This window comes from Fukomys damarensis, unplaced genomic scaffold, assembly GCF_012274545.1.
Source record: "Fukomys damarensis isolate Sample0158 unplaced genomic scaffold, DMR_v1.0_HiC HiC_scaffold_24, whole genome shotgun sequence".
Taxonomy (NCBI): Eukaryota; Metazoa; Chordata; class Mammalia; order Rodentia; family Bathyergidae; genus Fukomys; species Fukomys damarensis.
Genome location: NW_022900936.1, coordinates 38758715 through 38777478, shown reverse-complemented (window position 1 = coordinate 38777478; position 18764 = coordinate 38758715).

The following is an 18764-nucleotide window of genomic DNA, read 5'->3' as shown; positions in this document are numbered from 1 at the left end:
GATTTATAGTGCATAAGATGTGGAAGTAGAGTCAAATTTATAAGAACATCAACGAAACATTCTACAGTCTCTATTTGAAATGAGAAATCTCCTTCAACTACAATTTACAGTTCTCAAACTTCATTTACATTTACCTAAGTGATTTCCATCTGTATATACTATGCCACTCAGATTTTCAGTTTACCAATAAATATGTATTATTTATTTCTGTTGTACTTATGCAGAGATATATTTGATAAGAAGGTATTTCCCATCAAAACACATGCACAAATTTAATCATTTGAAACTCAACTTCTACCATTAGGAAAACACTAACACTGCTACCTTTTTTCTGCTTTTAATAATGTATTGCCCCAATAAAATAATACATATTTGATATACAAATTTTTGCTACATGCAGCTAGGACATAAGCAAATAATAAAAATAACAACGGTAATAATAAACATTGGGCTCACTCTCATTTATTTAGAGTTGCACTTTAGGGACAGTTATCACTTTGCCCCAGTCTATTGAGGAAGGGAGACTGATGACTTTGAAGGTTTCTTTTCTTATGAAACTTTATTATCTCCTTTCATTTCTCTGGACAATTTGTCCTTCTGATCAGTCATCTTAGAAACAATATTGATAGTGTCTTTAAGATAATAACTATTTAATATAACAGATAAAAACCTATAAATAATAAATAAAAATGATATACTCTCCATATAATACAATTTTATTTTAATAGTAAACACTGAGATAGTGAAGACATTGTCTTTATCTTTGATATATAACTTTGAAGAGACTACACTGTAAAAATTCACTTAGGCTAAGCCTATTAGACTTTAAGAACAACAGATATACTGGACTTGTGCTATTATCAGTTTATTCTAAGTCTGCAGAAGATTAAATTAAATTAAATCATTCTAAAATTCTTTCTTTATATGGCGCATTATGAAAACATAATCCTGACTAAAAATTTAGATAAAACTCATGTCACTTAGAGCATAAGATAATGAGTTTGTTGACAACATCAAATATAAACTCTTAAAAATTTTCTGAGCAATTAGAATTGATAAGATGTTATCAAATGTTCATTAGTCTTTATTCCAATTTCCATAAAAGGTAACAATGAGTGCCGGGGATTTAGTTCATTGGTTCCGGCACTTGCCTCACAAGAGCAAGGACCTCAGTTCAATCCCCAGTACCAAACAAACAAATAAACAAAAAAGGTAAAAATGAACAATACATTATCTATTTATAAATAAAATTTGCCAAAATTAGTATTTTAAGTAACAAACACTAGTTTCCATGAAGTTATGGGTGATTCTATCAATTTTTCCTGGGACTACTCCTCTGGGATCTTTAGGTAGTCTCTGCGGCACTGCTCCATTCCATTGGTTTCTTGTTCCTTAGTTAGCTATTCCAGGCTTATTCTCATGATGGATCAGAATTTCAAGGAATAATGGAAGTGGTCAATTGTTCTCCATGTCTAACAGTGAATCTGTCATGTGATTCTTCACCATAAACTGTTCACCATATCACTTTACAGAGCCAACTCACAATCAGGAGTAAGAAAAACAGAGTGTATCTTTTGATTAGAGAGGATGCAAAGGTCCAGAGTGAAAGGTATGCACAGAAGAAAGAATGGTGGATTAAGCTATCTTCTACAACAGTCATTTTCTTTAAATATTGACATAAATCACAAGCATCATTTTAGAATGAATTATTAAGTGAATCTTGAAATGGATAAGACATATCTGAATTTTGGAATGGCATTAAGCCAGAATTTTTCTATCATACGTGTAGAGAAGATGTCAGTATGTAGCTTTGATTTGAGATAAAAAGCAGGCAGATTTTAGAATATTAAATATATGTAACAAATATGCTTATTTGTAGAAGTGTCAAGTTAAATAGACATTTCCAGAAGCAGAGCCTAGGGCTCTTATCTCAGACCTGCTTAATTTAACATTAATCACTATTTATCAATGATAAATGAAAACATGATTATTTAAATAAAAATTGACATAAAACTGGAAGGAATAGTCTTTTTGTCAATAGTATTGTTATTTAGAAAAGGCCTCCATTACATCAAATAAGGAATTAAATAAAGTGCACCAGGCTTTAGTGTTTATAAACAGAAGACACAAGAAAAGAAATTATAATCCCAAAATGTCAGAGCTAGAGATGTAACACTGCAAAAGACAAAACAAAACCAATTCCCAAAATGTCAGTCTATAGGGTTAATGATAGAATTCAACTTTATAAGCACTTTAAAGATTTTAGAGTTTTTATAAAATTTTAGAATTTATATAAAAATATTGAATTTCTGTCATACTAATGTAAGAGAAAAGTACCTTTCTAAAATAATATTTTTTCTGTACCTCACTGCTTACTATGTATTCACCTTACAGTTAAGCTGTTCTATATAATTAGTTTTAGCACTATACTTACTACTGAATTTCTATTAATTTCTCAATGCCATATAAAAATCTATTTCTTTGGGTATACAAATTTTTGTCAATTATCAAATGCTCATTAAAACTGGTAACTTTCTCGATGAAATAGAAGTTATTTTGTGTACCATATTCTCTGATTATTATAATATATTATAATAAAAATCAGAAAATTTTATCAAAGAACTAAATACCACAAAAGTAAATACATGAAAAAAAATCTTGCCTAAGTTTTTAACTGACAGAGATTTTAAAATTTTTAAATTGACTAATTTAAAATAATTGTAATTATGATTTCTATAACATGATCATACATACTAATAGGAGAATATGCAAAAATACTATTTTAGTTTAAAAGGAAGGAATAAAATAATTTCTCCTTTGAGTATAGAAAGCTGAAAGTAATATAAATCCCAACCTAATAGAAGATGAAAAAACTATAACATTTATATTTTTCTAAAATCTTCAGTTCAGTGAAATTTTAAGGTGACTACTTTAGAGAGTTGCCAATATCTGGAGAGTAATAGAAACATTAAAAAATGTCCCTCAACTCTTGAATGAGACTGATCTCAAGCCCCAAAGTCAAAGGAGACTGCTATCTAATTTTGAGGTTGATCAGTACAACACAAAAACAAATCTTGCCTTTTGACCAGAGGTTAGATAGCAAAAATCAAGAAGCAAGCCACTGCAGTCTATTGCTGAGGGGAAAATAAGTACCCAGGCAAACAAAAGAGGTGTATATACAGAAAGAAGTCCCAAGCCCAAGAGGAATCTTCAAACAAAACGTTTTAGCCATGCATACAAGTGTAGGGAATTTCACAGGAATTTAAAGCCATGGTGAACTCAGAGTAAAAAACACTATCACAAAACCCAAACCATACTCTAGTCTTACTAAGGCTGATCTAACCAAAAGCTAAGAGTTGGGAAAAATGAGTCCCAGAAAATGTTCTACTATCATTAATCTTTCATATGAATTTAAAAATAATGTGTCTTATCATGAAATATTAATGGCATTAAATCACATTGTGGGCCCAAAGAAACTGGACCTCAATAAATTAATGTACTGTGAATTAAAGGAATTTCTTTGACTGAAGCAGAACTATGTTAGAAATCACAGCTGAGATATCTGAAAATTTTTCAAATATTAGGTTAAATATAATATTAAAATTGTGATGACCAACTAAAGAAATTCTATAGCAAGAAGAAAATTTATAGCATTATTACAGTGGTACCTTGGTACACCAATGCTTTTGTTTGTGAACAATTTGGTTTGAAAAGAAAAGGCTCTAGCAAAATTCAGTTTTTTGTTTGCAAAATCAACAGCAGGTAACATACACAACCATCTTCAATGCATGAACACAAACATGCCCATCTTTTCCAGAATGATGGAAATGAGTTAAATTTGTGAACCAAGGTACCACTGTACTAATACCAGAAAAGAATAATAATCTTAAGTAAATCATCTAAAATCTCATTTTAAGAAATAAATACAGATTAAATTAAACCCAAATAAGGTAGGAAGATTAAAATAATTATCAGAAGAGCAAAAATTAATTCAATTTAAACTAAATAAAACAAAATCTCAATAAAACAGAAAGATTATTTTGTAAAGAGGACAAACTTTACTAATACCTCTTTAGGGTCTGTAGCTGGGCCTGATAATTACCTTGGGATAGATTGGATTAACAGATAAAAAACCACAAATTTATAAAATTCTGAGTTATTTTGGAGCCCACATTAGAAAAGGAAGATCAAACGAATATGTAAAAACTAAATGCTTTTATAAAAAAGATAGTAAGTTTTGGAAAAGTAACTATGGAGGGAAGCCAAAAGAAGAGAGTTAATTTAATATTGTTCACTTGCATAAAATTAACTCAGCTATGACTCCTCATCAAATAATTTTCCATGTCTCTTTCTACAGTGAGAACCTGCTTTATACAGAAGTTTTTAAGCTACTGTTTTTATGAAGAAAATAACAGATTTAAAGGCCTTCTTGCATTTGTTGTTTTTCAAGTGATTTTAGCTCAAAATAGTCCTTACACCAAAGTGACATATTTTGGGGTGGTGTATTCTGTCCCTATTCAGTTCATTACAAAAGAAAAATAAAAAAAGAAGCAGAAAATTATCAACTAGAGACTCCAGTGAGCACTGCCCAGCTGCTCGGGGAGCTCTCCAGTGCCCAGGGCCTTCAAACTGGAGGATCACCCAGCAGCCTGGGCGCCTCTGCAGCAGCATCCCCACCCCCTATGATCTCAGGCTTCCCACTCGTGCCCATACCTGGATCCACACTGCAGAGGCACAGGTGATCATAAAGGCAATTTGACTGAGATCCAGAAGATAGAAGAGAAGTGAACAACTGCAACAAAGGCACATCAGACCTCCATTGTTGCTAAGTTGGAGGGATCACCACCTTCCATCAAAACTTGGACTAATTTCAGGGGAAGGTCAGCGTGAACCTGTACTAAAACTTTGCAGAGTTCAACTCTGCAGGAAGTCAGGGAGCTCAATTTGGGTCTTGCAGCCATATTTCAGCCTGAATCTCAGAGGCCTGCCATCGGCTAGCTGAGACTAATTGACTTAGTTCTACACATTGCTGACCTCATTCTCTATTGTGACAGCAGAGATATACCCTGAAAGAGACCCTTTTTTTTCTTTCTTTCTTTTCTTTGTATTTTTATTTTTTCATTTTAAAATTTTGTTTTTCTCATTCTGCATATTCTTCCCTTTTTCTTTCTTTTCTTTCCTGCTCAGTCTCTGGCTCCACCACATTATTCTGCAACTCCCTTTTTGTTTCTGTTCCTGCTCTAATTCAGATTTCTTCTTTCTTTTTTTTCCTTCTTTCTTTTTCCTTCACTTGAGTGTCATTAGTTTCAAAGGAAAGTGAGTATAATTTATAGCTTCCCTATTAATGTTAAGTTGTTCTATTCTTGTCTTTGTTCTTGTACTGTCTTTCCCTCTTGTCTTCAACAATTTCCTAGAATTTGTGTGATCATTCTGTGTCTTCTACATTTTATTCTTCTACTTATCTATTCCTCTCCTCGTAAATCCTTCTAAATACCAATCTGAAGGGTAAAGTTGCTGTATTAAAGTTTATTCATGATAAACATATTTTAGGCAGGTCCTCAATTTTTATTTAATTTACATGGTTTAAAGGTGATAGATTAATAACTACCATAAATGGTCAATTTCTAAGCTGTGTTTGATGCTATTGCTATTGTGTTGCTGATCATATCAATTGGGCTAAAAGGTTGTGATTCATTTAATGTGTTGTCCTTTCTGATATGATGAAAATGAGGTGTCTAAAACCTAAAGAGCAGCTATATTAAGAAGAGCAAAGTAGTAACCTAGGAATTAAACCAATGAGAGCCCAAGAACAAAAATAAAAATGAGAAAACACTTAAGCAAGGCACGAAGACAGATTTCCAGTTCACCAATGGCAAATTCTAGGGGAAACGAGGTGGAAAAGTCTGACAATCAACCAGCCGATCACCCTGAACTCAGATCACAGGAAGTAACAAAACAGATCCATTAGGCTCTAGAAAAATTCAAAACAGAAATAATTTCCCAGATAACTACAAAGATGGTGAGCACAGTGATAGACATAAGAGACTCTAGAAGAGAAACTGGAAAAAAAAAAAAAGATGAGCTTAGAACCATGATAGAAGCAGTGGATGCCCAGCATAATAAAGAAATGGAAATCATGAACGCCCAACACAGAAAAGAAATGGAATCCATGAAACACATTCAAACAGATATCCAGGAGATTAAAGTCTCTATTGAAAGCATTCACAATAGGATAAACAAATTTGAAGATAGAATTTCAGATATAGAAGACAGGATTGCAGTCAGTGACCAAGAAAAAAGACATCTCTTAAAAACAGTAAGGGATCATGAGAAATCTATTTAACAACTCCTAGTTGATGCAAAGAAGAATAACATAAGAATCCATGAAATAGCAGGAGAAAATACAAATGATTTAAAATGCTGTTCATAGAATTAATGACAAAAAACTTCCAAAACAAAAGGGAAGAATTTGACATACAGATAAGTGAGGCACATAGGACTTCATGTAGCAATGATTATAAAAAGATACACCTAGACACATTATAGTCAAAATTCCAGAAACCCAATAGAAGAACAAAATACTATATGACAAAGAACACCAAAGAAAGTTCATAAATACCAAACCAGTGCTCCAAACAATTCTAAACAATATCCTAGAAAAAGAAATGAGAGTCACAACACCATGATGACCAACAGAGAAAATCAATTATGCAAGACAAGAAACTAAAGAGAGGGGGGGAAATTAAAAATAGCCACAAAAGGACAATCACATGACAATGATAAGTCAATACATATCAGTTATACCCATCAATGTGAATGGCCTCAATTCACCAATCAAGAGAAATAAACTGGTGGAATGGATCAAGAAGCAAAATCCAACAATATGTTGTACATAAGAAACACACCTAGTTCAAAAAGAAACTCATAGACTGAAAGTGAAAGTATGGAAAACAGTTCTACAAGTGACAGGAGCCCAGGAAAAATCAGCGGTAGCTATCGTATCACAGACAAAGTAAATTTCAAACTAAAACTGATTAAGAGAGACCAAAAAATCTACCACATCCTTGTAAAGGGAACAATTCAGGAGGAATGGATGACAATCATAAATATATATGCAACAAATATTAATGGTCCCAACTATATAAAACAAATATTAAGGGACATGAAAAACCAAATAAGCACTAATACAATTGTAGTGAGAGATCTAAATACCCCACTATCACAAATAGATAGATCATCTAGATAAAAAAATCAACAATGAAATACTAGAACTCCACCAAGCTTTTGAAGAAAGGGACTTAATAGATGTCTATAGAGTGTTCCACCCCACAAAATCAGAATGTACATTCTTCTTGGGTGCTCACGGGTTATTCTCCAAAATAAACCACATACTAGCTCACAGAACAGGTTTAAATAATGCAAAGGAATCAAAGTTATCCCATGTATATTATCAGACCATAGCGCAATTAAGCTGGAGATCAATAGCATAAGACAATGTAAGAACTTCACAAACACATGTAAGTGAACAGCACTCTCCTAAACAAACAATGGGTCACAGAGGAAATCAAAGAAGAAATTATTTAATTTTTACAAATCAATGATAATGCCAATACAACATACAGCAATGTGTCGGACACAATGAAAGCAGTTCTATGAGGGAAATTCATAGCCATGAATGCTTACAATAGCAAAACAGAGCAAACTCAAACAACTTAATGAAGAATTTTAGGCTCCTACAAAAAGAACAAGACAAACACAAAGCTCATAGAGGAGGAAATTATAAAGATCAGAGCAGAAATCAATGCAATGGAAACTGAGAGAATGATACCAAAAATCAATGATTTGAAAAGTTGATTTTTTGAAAGAATACAAAATTGATGGACCCTTAGCTAACCTTGTCAAAAAAAGGAAAGAAAAGGCTTAGATCCATGCAATTAGGAACCAAAAAGGTGAAGTCACAAAAGATGCAGCAGAAATCCAGAGACTCATCAATACCTACTTCAAGAACCTATACTCTAATAAAATGGAAAACATAGAGGAAATGGACTGATTCTTTTTGTACCTGGGATTGAAATAGGACAGATTTCTTAACACTTATAAATTACCAAAGTGGGACAAAGAAGATAAAAAAATTCTAAACACTCCAATTACAATCAGTGAAATTAAAAAAGTATTTTTTTTTTTGAGACAGGGTCTCACTATGAGTTCAGATTGCTCTGGAACTCACTGTGTAGTCCAGGCTGATCTTGAACTCTTAGCCATCTTCCTGTCCCAGCCTCCTGAATGCTGGGATTATAGGAGTGCACCACCACACCAGCTTTGAAAATGCAATTAAAAGTTAACCAAGGAAAAAAGCCTAGGTCCTGGTGGATTCAGTGCTGAATTCTACTGCCACTACTTTTGAAACTCTTCAATGAAATTGAAAGGGTAACAATACTTCCAATGTCATTCCTGGAAGGAAGTGTTACTTTATTTCCAAACCAGGAAGTGACCCTTCTAAAAAAGAGAACTACAGACCAATCTCCTTAATGAACATAGCTGAAAAAATCTTGAATAAGATACTGGCAAACACATTACAGAGGGTCACCAAGAAGTTCATACACCCTGAACAAGTCAGATTTATTTCAGCGATTCAAGGATGGTTAAACATACACAAATCAATAAATGTAATACACTATATTAGCACAGTCAATTATAAAAACCATAAGATCATCTCAGTAGAGATGCAGAAAAAGCATTTGACAAAATTCAACACCCATTCATGATAAAAACCCTGCTGAAAATTGGAATCTATGATCCTTATCTCAACTTGAGAAAGGCTATCTACGAAAAACCAACAACTAACATCATATTAAATGGCCAACAACTGAAAACCTTCAAGTTAAAATGAGGAACAAGAAAAGGATGCCCACTATCACCACTTCTGCTCAATATAGTTCTGGAAAATTTGCCACAGCAATTAGACAAGAGAAAGCAATTAAAGCAATAAAGATAGGAAAGGAAGAAGTTAAACTGTCATTGTTTGCTGATGATATGATTCTTTACATAAAAGTCCCAAAAACCTCTGCCCAAAAGCTTCTAGACTGAATAGATACTTTCAACTGGATACAAGGTCAACACTCAAAAATCAATAGCCTTCTTGTACACAAATAACAGACTCATTGAGAGAGAAACTAGGGAAACAATTATTTTCACAATAACATCCCAAAAGATTAAGTATCTAGGAATCAATCTAATGAAAGAAGCAAAAGAACTCTACATTGAAAACTACAGCACTCTGAAAAAGAGATCAAAGAGGATATAATAAAATGGAAAGATATACCCTGCTCCAAGGTAGGAAGATAAAACATAGTGAAAATGGTCATACTACCAAAACAGCTTTACACATTCAATGAAATCACTATTGAAATTCCAACAGTACATTTCACAGAACTAGAGAAAATAATCTAAAAATTCATTTGGAACCAGAAGAGACCTAGATAGCAAAAGTAATTCTAGGCAACAAAGACATGGAAGTGGGTATCACAATCCCCAACTTGAAACTATACTACAAAAAACAGCGTGGTACTGGCAATGAAAAAGACAAGAGGTTCAGTGGAATACAAGATACAGAAACAATTCCAGATGTACTCAGCTACCTCATCTTTGACAAAGGAACCAACCATCCTCACTGGAGGAAAGATAGCCTCTTTAATAAATGGTATTGGAAAAACTGGATTTTAACCTGACAAAGATTAAAACTAGACCCTTGTTTTTCACCATGCACTTAACTAAAATTCAAGTGGATGAAAGATCTAAATATTAAAACATAAACACTAAACTTGATGGAAGATAAGTTAGGCAGAACTCTTGAAGACATTGGCATAGGAAAAGATTTTATGAATAAATCCTCAGTAGCATGGGAACTAGCACAAAGATTCAAAAACTGGGATCTCCCTCACCCCACAAAGAATGGCTGCTATCAAGAAATCACACAATAACAAATGTTGGCGGGGTTGTGGGGAGAAAGGAACCCTCCTCCATTGTTGGTGGGAGTGCAGACTAGTGCAACCACTATGGAAATCAATATGGAGATACCTCAAAGAGCTTGGACTGGAGGTTCCATTTGACCCAGCCATCCCTCTGTTGGGTATCTTTCCAAGAGAACTGAAAGAATCATATCACAGAGAAGTATGTGCACCCATGTTTATAGCGGCACAGTTTGTAATAGCTAAATCTTGGAAACAACCTATTTGCCCATCCGTTGGAAACTGGATAAAGAAGTTGTGGTTTTTCTATAAAATGGAATATTACTCAGCCATAAAGAGCGAGAGAATAGATTCATTCATAGGAAAATGGATACATATTGAAGATATACTCCTAAGTGAAATAAATAAGTCCCACATGTGTAAATACCAAATAGTTTCCCTGGTGTGAATATTCTGCAACAATGCATAAGATTCTAATAAGATTACTGACATTTAGAAATGGGAGGAAAGGAGCTAAAGGTGTAGGGAAGGTGTGATACGTAGGGGAAGAACAAAAAGGGAAAAGAAAAAAATGTGAGAGAATGAAAAGATGAAAATAAAGTGTTTGTAGATGGGGAGGGGAGGAGGGGGTGAAGGGAGGGCAGAGGTAAGGGGAAAAAAATGAGAATCAAGACTTGCCATGTAAAGGTACATGATCCCAACAATGAATGTAACTGTACTGTATCCCTAAATGTACCAATAAACTCAATAAAAAAAAAAAACAAAAAAAAACCTGGGATCTCATCTTATTAAAAACTTCTGCACTGTGAGATAAACCATCAACAGAGCTAATAGACAATCTACAATGTGCAAAAACTTTTTAAACAGCTGCTCCTCAAACAAAGGACTATTATCTAAAATATATAAAGAAATTTAAAAAATCAGACCCTCCAAATATAAAAAAACTGATTCAAAAATAAGCATCTGAAATTAACAGACATTTCTCAGACAAAGAAGTAAAAGCAGAAAATATACATATGAAAATATGTTCAACATCAATGGTCATCTGACAGATGTAGATGAAAACAACATTGAGATCCACCTCACTCCAGAAAGTATGGCTGCAATCAAGAAATCAACCAATAGCAAATGTTGTTGGGGCTGTGCGGAGAAAGGAACCTTTCTCAGTTGTTGCTGGGAGTGCAGACTGGTGCAACAATATGGATTTACCTTAAAAAAAAAAACTAGCACTAGAGTTTTCATTTGTACCAGCTATCCCTCTGTTGCTTATCTTTCCAAGAGAATTAAAAGAAATCTTACCACAGTGATATATGCACACCCATGTTTGTAGCAGCACAGTTTGTAATAGCTAGAACTTGGAAACAACTCAATTGTCCATCAGTTGGAAACTGGATAAAGGTGTGGTTTTTCTATAAAATGGAATACTACTCAGCCATAAAGCATGAGAAACTAAAGTCATTCAAAAGAAAATGAATGTATATTGAGGCCATACTCATAAGTGAAATAAATAAGACACACATGTGTAAATACCAAATAGTTTCTCTCATGTGAAAATCTAAAATTGTAAATAAGATCCAAATTGTATAACTGACAATGTGAAATAGGAAGAAAAATGCTAAATATGTAGGGGAAGTTGAAGAGGTAGGGGAAAGGAAATAAGGGAAAATGAAAAAATGGAAACAAAGTTTTTGTAAATAGGGGAGTGGGGAGGTTGTGAAAGGAGGATAGGGGTTTGGGGAAAAAATGAGAACCAAGATGTGTCATGTAAACGAACAAGATCCCAATCATAAATGTAACTGTACTGTGTTCTTAAAAGTTACCAATAAACTCAATGATAGAAAAAAAAAACTAATTATCAACTATAGTAATAGAAGTTAGGGCATCACTATAAATCCTAGGGATATTAAAATATGAAAACACGATATTATAAGCAACTTCATAATCCCTCCAAACTTAAGTGAAATTGAGGAATTTCTTGGAAAACAAAATTCATTATAAGGAAATAATCTGATGGACTTGTAAGATTTTCCCAAATTAATATTAACTCAATATGTGCTCAGTGATGAATGTAACTGTACTGTATACCTAAAAATTACCAATAACCTCAAGGAGGAAAAAAAATGAGCTTACTAATCAACTCATGATAGCTAAATATTGGGAATAGCCTATATGTCAATAAAAAATGTGCTCACAGAAAAAATTTCAAGATCAAATGATTTTATAGAAAAAAATACAAAATTATGACCAAATTTTTCTACATACAGTGAAAGGAATTTCCAACTCATTTATTTGTGACACTAACACATCCTGATAATAAAAGCAAAGATGCTGCAATCAAAGAAACTACAGGGCCAGGAATTTAGCTCTGTGTTTCTCACAAGCACAAGGTCCCGAGTTCGATCCCCGGTACCATAAATAAAATATAATATAAAAAAAACCCCACAGAACATGGTTCTGTATTAATATAGACACTAAATTGCCCTGCTAGTTTTTAGCAAAGAATCCTACAATATAGCAAAATGATAATCCATTTTAATCTAGGGAATTTCTTTCTCAAAATGCAAATTTAGTTCAACGTTCAACCTCAATGAATATTCTTCACAATATCAACAAAAGTAAAGAAGAAGAAGAAGAAAAAAACAATTACAGCAGTAGAAGGAGAAAAAAATTGATGAAATTCAACAGCCATAAATGGTGATATACCTCAGTAACCCAGGAAGAGAAGGAAGGCTTTATAAACTGTGCAGTACCTACACAAGAAGTGAAAGGCAAAATACTTAACCTTAGTACCAAGAATCAGGCAAGGATATCCACTGTCACTGACTCTACTTGTATTCATAATCATGCATAATATCCCGTTCGGGTCATAAGGCAAAATAAAAATAAATAAATAAAATCATTCCACTTAAAAGTATTGAACTGACATTTTGTATGGTCATAGAATGCCTTTCTGTATGTTTAGAAAATCTCTAAGAATGTATAAAGGCACGGAGAAAGGAAAATGTAGTGACAGAAATACAAAGAGAAAATATGTAAGAGTGACTTAATTCTGCATTTTATGAAGAAAAATCAAAACATGAGCAGTTATAAAAATAATAAGCTTCAATAAAAATATGAATCACAAAGTACACATACAGAATAATTTATTAGAAAATCTTACAGTTAAATTAAAAATGTATATTCAACAAAACATACAAATAAATAAATATAGGCAAAATAAACCCAGAAGCTAAAGTAAAAAAGTGAATTTTTTGAAATCTCATATATTGAAAGAGAATGAAGAAAATGTATTTCTTAGTTTCAAGTGAAGCAAAATTTAGCACAAGGAAACTTTTTTTCAAATGGTGGAAAAATGTCAATTTATAGCATTTTCCATAAATAACTAACACTATTAACATGTTTGCAGTGCAAGCTTTCAATATACTACAGATTTATACTGCTTGTTTTTTCTGTCAATTTAGAATGTTTTTTTCTACAAATTTAACATCTGTATTACTCTGAAATTATTTCAGAAAAACAGAACTATATAGCAGATTTGACATGCGGAGTTTTACAGTTTTAAAAGTGCTTTCAAAGACATCAATTCTGGAAGGACTATAGTTTAGCTCCTGCATGTTTCAGAAAAAAAAAAAATTCACTTTGAAAGTACTGCCATTCTCAAAACACATTTTTCTCAGTATCCCATTCCAAAAAGAATCAAAATCCTATTCTACAATTTTTGTATCTCCTTTCCCCTTAAATAAAATTCAGATGAGGTATTGTCAAAGTTCTCAGAATGAACAAAAAAATAAATAAATTAAAACCAGAAAAACCCCCTGCACTTGTACTGAGTGAATGACCAGCCTTCTGTTTCCCTGCAGCTGACAAGAAGCAGAGCCCTATGACAGCACTGTGTGTGGTAGCCAATGGTTCTGTGAAAAATTGGAGAACAGGGGAACTAAGCCTAAACTGTCCAGCCAGTTTTTCTTAATAAAGGGTAAAATTAAACCATAAATTGAGAACAACAAACACAGTGATCAAAAATATGATTTTTTATAGTGCGAGCTACTGTCATTATCTCACTGTTGGACTTCTTAACAAGGACCACACAAGTTTCACAGAAAGTTATTTGTGACTATCAACAGCCAGTTGTGTACAGCACACCACAGATATCGTGCGATGTTTTGGATTAGGTCATATTCTATTTTTTCCATTTGAAAAAGCATGCTAAATTTCTGTAAAAAAGGCTAAATTTCATTGCAATTGATACTGTTTCTCTGACATCTTGTTCTTAATGCCCAGTAGGAGTCTAAATTTATAATAAAATGGGTAGGATAATATTTTCGTTATGTAACCAAATTGAAGACTTTTGAGAGAAATGATAATATGAAGAACATTTAAATTATATGCATAGAATATTACAATATTTACTTTCCTATTAAAAATTGTATAGTGGAATTACTGATTCTGCATCATTTAATTATTCTTTTCTTTCTTTCCTTACCTAAATATACAACTACAGAGTTAGATCTTTATTTTTTTAAGCTCTTTAAGTTTATAGAAAAAATTAGAGATACTTAAGAACATAGTGCAACATTGGATGTTTCTTATAACTGAGGAGTAGATATTAGTTTTAATTTAGAATTGCGTCTTAAAGTTTTACTCTGGAGACTGAATGAAACATTTTATTTCTCAGGGATACTTTCAGTTAATATTTCATTGTTAAATTTAAAAAGTTAAAGTATCTCCACATTCATGATCTATATTGAAACTCTGCATCTACGTACTTTGTTTTATCTTCAAATTATAATATTTGCATTTGGATGTATAGAAAGATAAATTCATTTCAATTCCCTTGCAGGATTACCCTCAGGAAAGGTAAGTAAGTGCCTACATGGAGAGAAGTTTTTCAGATATTGGGGAAATCCTGCAAACAATGAACCTTCATCCCCTATAACTTATGCTTGGAAATGACAAACATAAGCTAAAGAACAAATATATGCTAAAATGCTTCTAGTGAGAGAAGCCCCATAAATCATGACAAGTTTCAGATTCTTCTCAGAGACAAGAAGGGAAGCCTAAAGGTCCTGAGCTTAAAAAATTCATTCATAGGAAAATGGATACATATTGAAGATATACTCCTAAGTGAAATAAATAAGTCACACATGTGTAAATACCAAATAGTTTCCCTGGTGTGAATATTCTGCAACAATGCATAAGATGCTAATAAGATTACTGACATTTAGAAATTTGAAGAAAGGAGCTAAAGGTGTAGGGAAGGTGTGATGCGTAGGGGAAGAACAAAAAGGGAAAAGAAAAAAATGTGAGAGAATGAAAAGATGAAAATAAAGTGTTTGTAGATGGGGAGGGGAGGAGGGGGTGAAGGGAGGGCAGAGGTAAGGGGAAAAAATGAGAATTAAGACTTGCCATGTAGAAGTACATGATCCCAACAATGAATGTAACTGTACTGTATCCCTAAAATGTACCAATAAACTCAATAAAATTAAAAAAAAATTGTGATGTAAAGGGTGCGCTCAATGGAAGTTGATGTACTTCAGTTTGAAGAAACGGGACCATACTAGAGTCTATCTGCAGTTGTCAGTAGATGTGGGTTTTTATGAAATATGAATGAGAGCGATAAAAGGGAGGCAGGAAATCAAAGTAGTCAAAACATAGAAATTTAACTCTTTGTCTTTCAATATAGGTAGATTTAAACAATAATCTTTTTTATATTTTTAAAATTAATTTTATTGATACATTTAAGATCTACAATAAAAAGACATTCATCATTGGAAATTTGCACCTTTACATAATTCCTCTTGGTTCTTATTTTTCCCCATTCCCCTGCCATCCCTGCAACCCCTTCACCCCTCCTTATCTACAGACTTTGTTTCCATTTTTTCTTTTTTCATATTAATTCCATTCCCTTCTTTCTTTTCCCCTACTCCTCCCACTTCTCCCTCCCCTTTTCACCTTTTCTTCCTAATTCACATTCTCTATTATACCTTTTAGTCCTTTTTTAACACTTTCAGTTTCTCACACTAGAGAAACTATTCATTATTATACAATAATCTTGATGATTTTCATGGAATGAAATTAAAAGCCAAATGACAGCAATAAAGTATATGTTTTCCTAGAGTTTTTCTGCTCTGAAGAGTTTTCTGCTCTTAAGGAACTTTTACATAAAATATGACGAAGATTGTAAAATACTCATACAATTAAATTAACCATTATGGTTTCTAAAGTAAAGGATGGTTTAAACAAACTTCAGAAGCTAGGAGAGAAGATTTTAAATCTTCTGTCTTAAACTGCCTTAAAATCACTCATATTAGTACAGAAGAGGATATGGAGAAGACTTCCACACTGTTGGTGAGAATGTAAACTAGTGTGGTCATTGTGGAAAATTCTGAGGCAGTTCTTCAGAAAGTTAAAAATAGAACAACACATCCACTACAAGGTACCTAGCCAAAGGATGTGAAATCAGTGTGTCAGAGACATCTTCCCTGCCAAGTTCACTGCAGCACTACTTTCAATAGCCAGAAAATGAACACAGCCTGCATCTCCATCAACAAGTGAATGGATGAAGAAAATGTAACACATAAATAAATGGAATGCTGTTCAGCCACAAGAAGAAGGAAATCCTGTTTTTTTGCAACAACATAAATGGAACTGAGGACCATTATGTTAAATGTAATAAGACAGGCACACAAGGATCACTATCATATAATATTATTTGTATGTTCAAATGAAAATACTTCATCTCATAAAAGTTGACATAGAATGGTGCTTACTATGGGGAGCTTCCTATGGGGAGATGGGGGACGGTAACAGAGGGAAGGATGGGAAATATTTGAATAATGATTTCTGAGATGCAATTGAGCAGAAGCAACAAGTTTTGGTGTGCTATCACATAGTACGGTGACTTTAGATAACAATCAATTATTGTACAGTTAAAAGAGCTATGCAAAAGGATTTTGAAGCTTCTACAAAAAAGAAATAAGTGATGCAGAGAAAACTGTTTATATTGATTCAAAAATTGATACTCAGTGTATATCTCTGTTAAACCTAAAATGGCACCCCTTATACATGCACAATTTTATATTGTCATGCATCAGTTAAATATAAATTTGAAAAAGCCTCATATATTGTGTAAGAAAACTTATTTTTTCTTCCCTCAATATAACTTTTGAAAATTTTAATCTGCTTATTATATGATTTAGTATAACAACATAAGCTTTCCTTAGTCCTGTGATCTGATGTTATTTTTTAATATGTGTGGGCAGTTTCCTTACATTGTTTTTTTCTATTCTACTGGATATATGAGTTAACTATTGCATTGCAACATAGATCATTCCAGATTAGGAATAATGCTGTGTTTTCTCATGTTACACAACATTGTTGATATCCAAAATTGTTTGTAATTGATTATAGAAGAGAAGATACTAAAGAAATTAAAGAGTTTAAGGAAGTTTATAATATGGAACTAATAATCACAATGAGTCCATTTACAAATGATTTTATCTTGATAAAAAATTAGTGGCTAAAATACAGAATACTTTGTGTTTAGTTGTGTGGTGATTAATGCTATCAGTTTCATGATACTTATTTTTAAAATAAATATTATTTTTATAATTTACCAAATAAATTAGAAGAACATGTACTTCAAGTCACTTTAGAGAACATAATTGATATTATAGGCCAGACTGTATAAGAAATAAAATCTACCTGAGTGGCCAGTTGTTTGTGCAAATAAGTTAATTAGCAAATAGAATCTGTCTCTTTAGAAATATCTACAAATCAAGCAAATTGCTTCCATCTGACTGAAAAAGTATTTCTTTTATAAAAGTGGTCTTACTGGCAAAGTCATGCCAAACAAGAAATATATACTTATTTTTTATAGCTGTGGTAGAAAGAATATGCAGGGACAAAGAGCACACAAGAAATTGATGAGATAGTATAGTAAAATTGAAAAAACATCTGGGAATTGTAAAAATAATTCTACAGAAAAAGCTGAAACAGAATTTTTTAAAATATTTGTCAAAATTGCTGTTGAATGTATTGGAAGCTTTTGATAACTTTGGAACTCCATTGGTGAATTTGATTATGAATCTGATTTCTTGAGATACTCCTAAAAGAAAAATTTCTCAGATCAGTTGACTGGGGAAAAGTTACTGTGCATTCCCATCATGGAAAGAAGAGCACATTAATATATCAAAGTCTGAGAATTATACCAGAAAAATGCAAATGTAAGCATACATACTCATACCTGGTTAATGTTATTCAACAGCAAATGAAAACTATTTGCAGTGTAATATCTAATGAAACTTTCATAAATGAAATTCAATTAACATTTAAAGTTTTAGTGAATTTTTCTTTCCTAATGCAAATAAATAATATATGGAATAATTGTAGTATTGCTTGATGAATTCCAGAAATTTGAGCACAAGTTTATGGTAATAAAATGTTTATAATTTTAAAACACCCTTACCTATATCATGCATTTTTGTTCAAATTCAAGGGTAATTAAATTAATTTCCATTTAACAGATTGAACCAAAAGCTTTGTAGAGATAATAAGTGAATTATAAAATATGATTTTATGTAGAGATCTATGCATATAAATATCATACATAATCAGCTTTTAGGATATAAATTCTGGGCATCACTTATATGATAAAAAATAATGAGGTAGGAACTACATTTTCAGAAAGGACTACTATATTCCAAGCAGTGAGAGTTTCTCTATGAACAGAAACACTAAATTTTTTGTCATTTCAATAGCAAAAAAAAAAAAAATCCACTATAGTTGACAGATGTT